We start from the raw sequence: 12,987 nt of genomic DNA on the forward strand, positions 1-12,987 counted from the left end.
AGCAGTACGGTAAGATTTAGCGCCTTCTTTCGTGTATATTTCACTAAATACAGAAACTGTTGAAATGAAACTTACACCAATGGATGCAGGAACATGTGCCCTCTCGGATGACCCCAAGTTTGCCAGATTTCGACAATTTTTAGGCCTTTAGTGCACCAATATAGGCAGTTATCGTTGCGGGGAAAGCGTACCCTTGATCTGTGGACAAAGGGAAACAGTAAGCATTACGATAAGAAGCCCTCTCTTCTTTTGTATCTATTTCACGAACAACGGCAAATGTGGATATGAAACTTATGCCAATGGATACAGAAGCATGTGCCCTATCAGATGACACCAAATTTGCGAGATTTGGACACTTCTCAGGCCTTTTATGCTCCAATATAGGCAGCTGTCTTTGTGCGGAAAGGGTACTATCTCCATGATTGGAAACGGAAAAAAAGCAGTACGGTAAGATTTAGTGCCTTCTTTCGTGTATATTTCCCTAAATACAGAAACTGTTGAAATGAAACTTACACCAATGGATGCAGCAACATGTTTCCTCTTGGGTGACCCCACGTTTTCCAGATTTCGACAATTTTCAGGCCTTTAGTGCACAAATACAGGCAGCTATCGTTGCGGGGAAAGCGTACTCTGGATCGGTGGACAAAGGGAAAAAGTAAGCATTATGATAAGAAGCCCTCTCTTCTTTCGTATCTATTTCACGAACAACGGCAAATGTGGATATGAAACTTATGCCAATGGATACAGAAGCATGTGCCCTATAAGATGGAACCAAATTTGCGAAATTTGGACACTTGTCCGGCCTTTTATTCTCCAATATAGGCAGCTGTCTTTGTGCGGAAAGGGTACTATCTCAATGATTGGAAACGGAAAGAAAGCAGTACGGTAAGATTTAGTGCCTTCTTTCGTGTATATTTTCCTAAATACAGAAACTGTTGAAATGAAACTTACACCAATGGATGCAGGAACATGTGCCCTCTTGGATGACCCCAAGTTTGCCAGATTTCGACAATTTTCAGGCCTTAAGTGCACCAATATAGGCAGTTATCGTTTGGCGGAAAGCGTACTCTGGATCTGTGGACAAAGGGAAAAAGTAAGCATTACGATAAGAAGCCCTCTATTCTTTTATATGTATTTCCCGAAAAACGGCAAATGTGGATATGAAACTCATGCCAATGGATAGAAGACCATGTACCCTATCCGATGGCACCAGGTTTGCGAGATTTGGACACTTTTCAGGCCTTTTATGCTCCAATATAGGCAGCTGTCTTTGCGCAGAAAGTGTACTCTATCCATGATAGGAAACGGAAAGAAAGCAGTACGGTAAGATTTAGCGCCTTCTTTCGTGTATATTTCACTAAATACAGAAACTGTTGAAATGAAACTTACACCAATGGATGCAGGAACATGTGCCCTCTCGGATGACCCCACGTTTGCCAGATTTCGACAATTTTTAGGCCTTTAGTGCACCAATATAGGCAGTTATCGTTGCGGGGAAAGCGTACCCTTGATCTGTGGACAAAGGGAAACAGTAAGCATTACGATAAGAAGCCCTCTCTTCTTTTGTATCTATTTCACGAACAACGGCAAATGTGGATATGAAACTTATGCCAATGGATACAGAAGCATGTGCCCTATCAGATGACACCAAATTTGCGAGATTTGGACACTTCTCAGGCCTTTTATGCTCCAATATAGGCAGCTGTCTTTGTGCGGAAAGGGTACTATCTCCATGATTGGAAACGGAAAGAAAGCAGTACGGTAAGATTTAGTGCCTTCTTTCGTGTATATTTCCCTAAATACAGAAACTGTTGAAATGAAACTTACACCAATGGATGCAGCAACATGTTTCCTCTTGGGTGACCCCACGTTTTCCAGATTTCGACAATTTTCAGGCCTTTAGTGCACAAATACAGGCAGTTATCGTTGCGGGGAAAGCGTACTCTGGATCTGTGGACAAAGGGAAAAAGTAAGCATTACGATAAGAAGCCCTCTCTTCTTTCGTATCTATTTCACGACCAACGGCAAATGTGGATATGAAACTTATGCCAATGGATACAGAAGCATGTGCCCTATAAGATGGAACCAAATTTGCGAAATTTGGACACTTGTCCGGCCTTTTATTCTCCAATATAGGCAGCTGTCTTTGTGCGGAAAGGGTACTATCTCAATGATTGGAAACGGAAAGAAAGCAGTACGGTAAGATTTAGTGCCTTCTTTCGTGTATATTTCCCTAAATACAGAAACTGTTGAAATGAAACTTACACCAATGGATGCAGGAACATGTGCCCTCTTGGATGACCCCAAGTTTGCCAGATTTCGACAATTTTCAGGCCTTAAGTGCACCAATATAGGCAGTTATCGTTTGGCGGAAAGCGTACTCTGGATCTGTGGACAAAGGGAAAAAGTAAGCATTACGATAAGAAGCCCTCTATTCTTTTATATGTATTTCCCGAAAAACGGCAAATGTGGATATGAAACTCATGCCAATGGATAGAAGACCATGTACCCTATCCGATGGCACCAGGTTTGCGAGATTTGGACACTTTTCAGGCCTTTTATGCTCCAATATAGGCAGCTGTCTTTGCGCAGAAAGTGTACTCTATCCATGATAGGAAACGGAAAGAAAGCAGTACGGTAAGATTTAGCGCCTTCTTTCGTGTATATTTCACTAAATACAGAAACTGTTGAAATGAAACTTACACCAATGGATGCAGGAACATGTGCCCTCTCGGATGACCCCACGTTTGCCAGATTTCGACAATTTTTAGGCCTTTAGTGCACCAATATAGGCAGTTATCGTTGCGGGGAAAGCGTACCCTTGATCTGTGGACAAAGGGAAACAGTAAGCATTACGATAAGAAGCCCTCTCTTCTTTTGTATCTATTTCACGAACAACGGCAAATGTGGATATGAAACTTATGCCAATGGATACAGAAGCATGTGCCCTATCAGATGACACCAAATTTGCGAGATTTGGACACTTCTCAGGCCTTTTATGCTCCAATATAGGCAGCTGTCTTTGTGCGGAAAGGGTACTATCTCCATGATTGGAAACGGAAAAAAAGCAGTACGGTAAGATTTAGTGCCTTCTTTCGTGTATATTTCCCTAAATACAGAAACTGTTGAAATGAAACTTACACCAATGGATGCAGCAACATGTTTCCTCTTGGGTGACCCCACGTTTTCCAGATTTCGACAATTTTCAGGCCTTTAGTGCACAAATACAGGCAGCTATCGTTGCGGGGAAAGCGTACTCTGGATCGGTGGACAAAGGGAAAAAGTAAGCATTATGATAAGAAGCCCTCTCTTCTTTCGTATCTATTTCACGAACAACGGCAAATGTGGATATGAAACTTATGCCAATGGATACAGAAGCATGTGCCCTATAAGATGGAACCAAATTTGCGAAATTTGGACACTTGTCCGGCCTTTTATTCTCCAATATAGGCAGCTGTCTTTGTGCGGAAAGGGTACTATCTCAATGATTGGAAACGGAAAGAAAGCAGTACGGTAAGATTTAGTGCCTTCTTTCGTGTATATTTTCCTAAATACAGAAACTGTTGAAATGAAACTTACACCAATGGATGCAGGAACATGTGCCCTCTTGGATGACCCCAAGTTTGCCAGATTTCGACAATTTTCAGGCCTTAAGTGCACCAATATAGGCAGTTATCGTTTGGCGGAAAGCGTACTCTGGATCTGTGGACAAAGGGAAAAAGTAAGCATTACGATAAGAAGCCCTCTATTCTTTTATATGTATTTCCCGAAAAACGGCAAATGTGGATATGAAACTCATGCCAATGGATAGAAGACCATGTACCCTATCCGATGGCACCAGGTTTGCGAGATTTGGACACTTTTCAGGCCTTTTATGCTCCAATATAGGCAGCTGTCTTTGCGCAGAAAGTGTACTCTATCCATGATAGGAAACGGAAAGAAAGCAGTACGGTAAGATTTAGCGCCTTCTTTCGTGTATATTTCACTAAATACAGAAACTGTTGAAATGAAACTTACACCAATGGATGCAGGAACATGTGCCCTCTCGGATGACCCCACGTTTGCCAGATTTCGACAATTTTTAGGCCTTTAGTGCACCAATATAGGCAGTTATCGTTGCGGGGAAAGCGTACCCTTGATCTGTGGACAAAGGGAAACAGTAAGCATTACGATAAGAAGCCCTCTCTTCTTTTGTATCTATTTCACGAACAACGGCAAATGTGGATATGAAACTTATGCCAATGGATACAGAAGCATGTGCCCTATCAGATGACACCAAATTTGCGAGATTTGGACACTTCTCAGGCCTTTTATGCTCCAATATAGGCAGCTGTCTTTGTGCGGAAAGGGTACTATCTCCATGATTGGAAACGGAAAGAAAGCAGTACGGTAAGATTTAGTGCCTTCTTTCGTGTATATTTCCCTAAATACAGAAACTGTTGAAATGAAACTTACACCAATGGATGCAGCAACATGTTTCCTCTTGGGTGACCCCACGTTTTCCAGATTTCGACAATTTTCAGGCCTTTAGTGCACAAATACAGGCAGTTATCGTTGCGGGGAAAGCGTACTCTGGATCTGTGGACAAAGGGAAAAAGTAAGCATTACGATAAGAAGCCCTCTCTTCTTTCGTATCTATTTCACGACCAACGGCAAATGTGGATATGAAACTTATGCCAATGGATACAGAAGCATGTGCCCTATAAGATGGAACCAAATTTGCGAAATTTGGACACTTGTCCGGCCTTTTATTCTCCAATATAGGCAGCTGTCTTTGTGCGGAAAGGGTACTATCTCAATGATTGGAAACGGAAAGATAGCAGTACGGTAAGATTTAGTGCCTTCTTTCGTGTATATTTCCCTAAATACAGAAACTGTTGAAATGAAACTTACACCAATGGATGCAGGAACATGTGCCCTCTCGGATGACCCCAAGTCTGCCAGATTTCGACAATTTTCAGGCCTTTCTTGCACCAATATAGGCAGTTATCGTTGCGGGGAAGCGTACTCTGGATCTGTGGAAAAAGGGAAAAAATAAGCATTACAATAAGAAGCCCTCACTTCTTTCGTATCTATTTCACGAACAACGGCAAATGTGGATATGAAACTTATGCCAATGGATAGAAGAGCATGTACGCTATCAGATGGCACCAGGTTTGCGAGATTCGGACACTTTTCAGGCCTTTTATGCTCCAATATAGGCAGCCGTCTTTGCGCAGAAAGTGTACTCTATCCATGATAGGAAACGGAAAGAAAGCAGTACGGTAAGATTTAGTGCCTTCTTTCGTGTATATTTCCCTAAATACAGAAACTGTTGAAATGAAACTTACACCAATGGATGCAAGAACATGTTTCCTCTTGGATGACCCCAAGTTTGCCAGATTTCGACAATTTTCAGGCCTTAAGTGCACCAATATAGGCAGTTATCGTTGCGGGGAAAGCGTACTCTGGATCAGTGGACAAAGAGAAAAAGTAAGCATTACGATAAGAAGCCCTCTATTCTTTTATATGTATTTCCCGAAAAACGGCAAATGTGGATATGAAACTCATGCCAATGGATAGAAGACCATGTACCCTATCCGATGGCACCAGGTTTGCGAGATTTGGACACTTTTCAGGCCTTTTATCCTCCAATATAGGCAGCTGTCTTTGTGCGGAAAGGGTACTATCTCAATGATTGGAAACGGAAAGAAAGCAGTACGGTAAGATTTAGTGCCTTCTTTCGTGTATATTTCCCTAAATACAGAAACTGTTGAAATGAAACTTACACCAATGGATGCAGGAACATGTGCCCTCTTGGATGACCCCAAGTTTGCCAGATTTCGACAATTTTCAGGCCTTTAGTGCACCAATATAGGCAGTTATCGTTGCAGGGAAAGTGTACTATGGATCTGTGGACAAAGGGAAAAAGTAAGCATTACGATAAGAAGCCCTCTCTTCTTTTGTATCTATTTCATGAACAACGGCAAATGTGGATATGAAACTTATGCCAATGGATACAGAAGCATGTGCCCTATCAGATGGCACCAAACTTGCGAGATTTGGACACTTCTCAGGCCTTTTATACTCCAATATAGGCAGCTGTCTTTGTGCAGAAAGGGTACTCTCTCCATGATTGGAAACGGAAAAGAAAGCAGTACGGTAAGATTTAGTGCCTTCTTTCGTGTATATTTCCCTAAATACAGAAACTGTTGAAATGAAACTTACACCAATGGATGCAGGAACATGTTTCCTCTTGGGTGACCCCACGTTTGTCAGATTTTGACAATTTTGAGGCCTTTAGTGCACCAATATAGGCAGTTATCGTTGCGGGGAAAGCGTACTCTGGATCTGTGGACAAAGGGAAAAAGTAAGCATTACGATAAGAAGTTCTCTCTTCTTTTGTATCTATTTCACGAACAACGGCAAATGTGGATATGAAACTTATGCCAATGGATAGAAGAGCATGTACGCTATCCGATGGCACCAGGTTTGCAAGATTCGGACACTTTTCAGGCCTTTTATGCTCCAATATAGGCAGCTGTCTTTGCGCAGAAAGTGTACTCTATCCATGATAGGAAACGGAAAGAAAGCAGTACGGTAAGATTAAGTGCCTTCTTTCGTGTATATTTCCCTAAATACAGAAACTGTTGAAATGAAACTTACACCAATGGATGCAAGAACATCTGCCCTCTCGGATGACCCCAAGTTTGCCAGATTTCGACAATTTTCAGGCCTTAAGTGCACCAATATAGGCAGTTATCGTTTGGCGGAAAGCGTACTCTGGATCTGTGGACAAAGGGAAAAAGTAAGCATTACGATAAGAAGCCCTCTGTTCTTTTATATGTATTTCCCGAAAAACGGCAAATGTGGATATGAAACTCATGCCAATGGATAGAAGACCATGTACCCTATCCGATGGCACCAGGTTTGCGAGATTTGGACACTTTTCAGGCCTTTTATGCTCCAATATAGGCAGCTGTCTTTGCGCAGAAAGTGTACTCTATCCATGATAGGAAACGGAAAGAAAGCAGTACGGTAAGATTTAGTGCCTTCTTTCGCGTATATTTCCCTAAATACAGAAACTGTTGAAATGAAACTTACACCAATGGATGCAGGAACATGTGCCCTCTTAGATGACCCCACGTTTGCCAGATTTCGACAATTTTTAGGCCTTTAGTGCACCAATATAGGCAGTTATCGTTGCGGGGAAAGCGTACCCTTGATCTGTGGACAAAGGGAAACAGTAAGCATTACGATAAGAAGCCCTCTATTCTTTTATATGTATTTCCCGAAAAACGGCAAATGTGGATATGAAACTTATGCCAATGGATACAGAAGCATGTGCCCTATCAGATGACACCAAATTTGCGAGATTTGGACACTTCTCAGGCCTTTTATGCTCCAATATAGGCAGCTGTCTTTGTGCGGAAAGGGTACTATCTCCATGATTGGAAACGGAAAAAAAGCAGTACGGTAAGATTTAGTGCCTTCTTTCGTGTATATTTCCCTAAATACAGAAACTGTTGAAATGAAACTTACACCAATGGATGCAGCAACATGTTTCCTCTTGGGTGACCCCACGTTTTCCAGATTTCGACAATTTTCAGGCCTTTAGTGCACAAATACAGGCAGTTATCGTTGCGGGGAAAGCGTACTCTGGATCGGTGGACAAAGGGAAAAAGTAAGCATTATGATAAGAAGCCCTCTCTTCTTTCGTATCTATTTCACGAACAACGGCAAATGTGGATATGAAACTTATGCCAATGGATACAGAAGCATGTGCCCTATAAGATGGAACCAAATTTGCGAAATTTGGACACTTGTCCGGCCTTTTATTCTCCAATATAGGCAGCTGTCTTTGTGCGGAAAGGGTACTATCTCAATGATTGGAAACGGAAAAGAAAGCAGTACGGTAAGATTTAGTGCCTTCTTTCGTGTATATTTCCCTAAATACAGAAACTGTTGAAATGAAACTTACACCAATGGATGCAGGAACATGTGCCCTCTTGGATGACCCCAAGTTTGCCAGATTTCGACAATTTTCAGGCCTTTAGTGCACCAATATAGGCAGTTATCGTTGCAGGGAAAGTGTACTATGGATCTGTGGACAAAGGGAAAAAGTAAGCATTACGATAAGAAGCCCTCTCTTCTTTTGTATCTATTTCATGAACAACGGCAAATGTGGATATGAAACTTATGCCAATGGATACAGAAGCATGTGCCCTATCAGATGGCACCAAACTTGCGAGATTTGGACACTTCTCAGGCCTTTTATACTCCAATATAGGCAGCTGTCTTTGTGCAGAAAGGGTACTCTCTCCATGATTGGAAACGGAAAAGAAAGCAGTACGGTAAGATTTAGTGCCTTCTTTCGTGTATATTTCCCTAAATACAGAAACTGTTGAAATGAAACTTACACCAATGGATGCAGGAACATGTTTCCTCTTGGGTGACCCCACGTTTGTCAGATTTTGACAATTTTGAGGCCTTTAGTGCACCAATATAGGCAGTTATCGTTGCGGGGAAAGCGTACTCTGGATCTGTGGACAAAGGGAAAAAGTAAGCATTACGATAAGAAGTTCTCTCTTCTTTTGTATCTATTTCACGAACAACGGCAAATGTGGATATGAAACTTATGCCAATGGATAGAAGAGCATGTACGCTATCCGATGGCACCAGGTTTGCAAGATTCGGACACTTTTCAGGCCTTTTATGCTCCAATATAGGCAGCTGTCTTTGCGCAGAAAGTGTACTCTATCCATGATAGGAAACGGAAAGAAAGCAGTACGGTAAGATTAAGTGCCTTCTTTCGTGTATATTTCCCTAAATACAGAAACTGTTGAAATGAAACTTACACCAATGGATGCAAGAACATCTGCCCTCTCGGATGACCCCAAGTTTGCCAGATTTCGACAATTTTCAGGCCTTAAGTGCACCAATATAGGCAGTTATCGTTTGGCGGAAAGCGTACTCTGGATCTGTGGACAAAGGGAAAAAGTAAGCATTACGATAAGAAGCCCTCTGTTCTTTTATATGTATTTCCCGAAAAACGGCAAATGTGGATATGAAACTCATGCCAATGGATAGAAGACCATGTACCCTATCCGATGGCACCAGGTTTGCGAGATTTGGACACTTTTCAGGCCTTTTATGCTCCAATATAGGCAGCTGTCTTTGCGCAGAAAGTGTACTCTATCCATGATAGGAAACGGAAAGAAAGCAGTACGGTAAGATTTAGTGCCTTCTTTCGCGTATATTTCCCTAAATACAGAAACTGTTGAAATGAAACTTACACCAATGGATGCAGGAACATGTGCCCTCTTAGATGACCCCACGTTTGCCAGATTTCGACAATTTTTAGGCCTTTAGTGCACCAATATAGGCAGTTATCGTTGCGGGGAAAGCGTACCCTTGATCTGTGGACAAAGGGAAACAGTAAGCATTACGATAAGAAGCCCTCTATTCTTTTATATGTATTTCCCGAAAAACGGCAAATGTGGATATGAAACTTATGCCAATGGATACAGAAGCATGTGCCCTATCAGATGACACCAAATTTGCGAGATTTGGACACTTCTCAGGCCTTTTATGCTCCAATATAGGCAGCTGTCTTTGTGCGGAAAGGGTACTATCTCCATGATTGGAAACGGAAAAAAAGCAGTACGGTAAGATTTAGTGCCTTCTTTCGTGTATATTTCCCTAAATACAGAAACTGTTGAAATGAAACTTACACCAATGGATGCAGCAACATGTTTCCTCTTGGGTGACCCCACGTTTTCCAGATTTCGACAATTTTCAGGCCTTTAGTGCACAAATACAGGCAGCTATCGTTGCGGGGAAAGCGTACTCTGGATCGGTGGACAAAGGGAAAAAGTAAGCATTATGATAAGAAGCCCTCTCTTCTTTCGTATCTATTTCACGAACAACGGCAAATGTGGATATGAAACTTATGCCAATGGATACAGAAGCATGTGCCCTATAAGATGGAACCAAATTTGCGAAATTTGGACACTTGTCCGGCCTTTTATTCTCCAATATAGGCAGCTGTCTTTGTGCGGAAAGGGTACTATCTCAATGATTGGAAACGGAAAAGAAAGCAGTACGGTAAGATTTAGTGCCTTCTTTCGTGTATATTTCCCTAAATACAGAAACTGTTGAAATGAAACTTACACCAATGGATGCAGGAACATGTGCCCTCTTGGATGACCCCAAGTTTGCCAGATTTCGACAATTTTTAGGCCTTTAGTGCACCAATATAGGCAGTTATCGTTGCGGGGAAAGCGTACTATGGATCTGTGGACAAAGGGAAAAAGTAAGCATTACGATAAGAAGCCCTCTCTTCTTTTGTATCTATTTCACGAACAACGGCAAATGTGGATATGAAACTTATGCCAATGGATACAGAAGCATGTGCCCTATCAGATGGCACCAAACTTGCGAGATTTGGACACTTCTCAGGCCTTTTATACTCCAATATAGGCAGCTGTCTTTGTGCAGAAAGGGTACTCTCTCCATGATTGGAAACGGAAAAGAAAGCAGTACGGTAAGATTTAGTGCCTTCTTTCGTGTATATTTCCCTAAATACAGAAACTGTTGAAATGAAACTTAAACCAATGGATGCAGGAACATGTTTCCTCTTGGGTGACCCCACGTTTGTCAGATTTTGACAATTTTGAGGCCTTTAGTGCACCAATATAGGCAGTTATCGTTGCGGGGAAAGCGTACTCTGGATCTGTGGACAAAGGGAAAAAGTAAGCATTACGATATGAAGCCCTCTCTTCTTTTGTATCTATTTCACGAACAACGGCAAATGTGGATATGAAACTTATGCCAATGGATAGAAGAGCATGTACGCTATCCGATGGCACCAGGTTTGCAAGATTCGGACACTTTTCAGGCCTTTTATGCTCCAATATAGGCAGCTGTCTTTGCGCAGAAAGTGTACTCTATCCATGATAGGAAACGGAAAGAAAGCAGTACGGTAAGATTAAGTGCCTTCTTTCGTGTATATTTCCCTAAATACAGAAACTGTTGAAATGAAACTTACACCAATGGATGCAAGAACATCTGCCCTCTCGGATGACCCCACGTTTGCCAGATTTCGACAATTTTCAGGCCTTAAGTGCACCAATATAGGCAGTTATCGTTTGGCGGAAAGCGTACTCTGGATCTGTGGACAAAGGGAAAAAGTAAGCATTACGATAAGAAGCCCTCTATTCTTTTATATGTATTTCCCGAAAAACGGCAAATGTAGATATAAAACTCATGCCAATGGATAGAAGACCATGTACCCTATCCGATGGCACCAGGTTTGCGAGATTTGGACACTTTTCAGGCCTTTTATGCTCCAATATAGGCAGCCGTCTTTGCGCAGAAAGTGTACTCTATCCATGATAGGAAACGGAAAGAAAGCAGTACGGTAAGATTTAGTGCCTTCTTTCGCGTATATTTCCCTAAATACAGAAACTGTTGAAATGAAACTTACACCAATGGATGCAGGAACATGTGCCCTCTTAGATGACCCCACGTTTGCCAGATTTCGACAATTTTTAGGCCTTTAGTGCACCAATATAGGCAGTTATCGTTGCGGGGAAAGCGTACCCTTGATCTGTGGACAAAGGGAAACAGTAAGCATTACGATAAGAAGCCCTCTCTTCTTTTGTATCTATTTCACGAACAACGGCAAATGTGGATATGAAACTTATGCTAATGGATACAGAAGCATGTGCCCTACCAGATGACACCAAATTTGCGAGATTTGGACACTTCTCAGGCCTTTTATGCTCCAATATAGGCAGCTGTCTTTGTGCGGAAAGGGTACTATCTCCATGATTGGAAACGGAAAGAAAGCAGTACGGTAAGATTTAGTGCCTTCTTTCGTGTATATTTCCCTAAATACAGAAACTGTTGAAATGAAACTTACACCAATGGATGCAGCAACATGTTTCCTCTTGGGTGACCCCACGTTTTCCAGATTTCGACAATTTTCAGGCCTTAAGTGCACCAATATAGGCAGTTATCGTTGCGGGGAAAGCGTACTCTGGATCAGTGGACAAAGGGAAAAAGTAAGCATTACGATAAGAAGCCCTCTATTCTTTTATATGTATTTCCCGAGAAACGGCAAATGTAGATATAAAACTCATGCCAATGGATAGAAGACCATGTACCCTATCCGATGGCACCAGGTTTGCGAGATTTGGACACTTTTCAGGCCTTTTATGCTCCAATATAGGCAGCTGTCTTTGCGCAGAAAGTGTACTCTATCCATGATAGGAAACGGAAAGAAAGCAGTACGGTAAGATTTAGTGCCTTCTTTCGCGTATATTTCCCTAAATACAGAAACTGTTGAAATGGAACTTACACCAATGGATGCAGGAACATGTGCCCTCTCGGATGACCCCACGTTTGCCAGATTTCGACAATTTTTAGGCCTTTAGTGCACCAATATAGGCAGTTATCGTTGCGGGGAAAGCGTACCCTTGATCTGTGGACAAAGGGAAACAGTAAGCATTACGATAAGAAGCCCTCTCTTGTTTTGTATCTATTTCACGAACAACGGCAAATGTGGATATGAAACTTATGCCAATGGATACAGAAGCATGTGCCCTATCAGATGACACCAAATTTGCGAGATTTGGACACTTCTCAGGCCTTTTATGCTCCAATATAGGCAGCTGTCTTTGTGCGGAAAGGGTACTATCTCCATGATTGGAAACGGAAAAAAAGCAGCACGGTAAGATTTAGTGCCTTCTTTCGTGTATATTTCCCTAAATACAGAAACTGTTGAAATGAAACTTACACCAATGGATGCAGCAACATGTTTCCTCTTGGGTGACCCCACGTTTTCCAGATTTCGACAATTTTCAGGCCTTTAGTGCACAAATACAGGCAGCTATCGTTGCGGGGAAAGCGTACTCTGGATCGGTGGACAAAGGGAAAAAGTAAGCATTATGATAAGAAGCCCTCTCTTCTTTCGTATCTATTTCACGAACAACGGCAAATGTG

Source organism: Acanthaster planci, linkage group LG05, assembly GCF_054643075.1.
Source record: "Acanthaster planci isolate LZ-2023a linkage group LG05, COTS_SCS, whole genome shotgun sequence".
Lineage (NCBI taxonomy): Eukaryota > Metazoa > Echinodermata > Asteroidea > Valvatida > Acanthasteridae > Acanthaster > Acanthaster planci.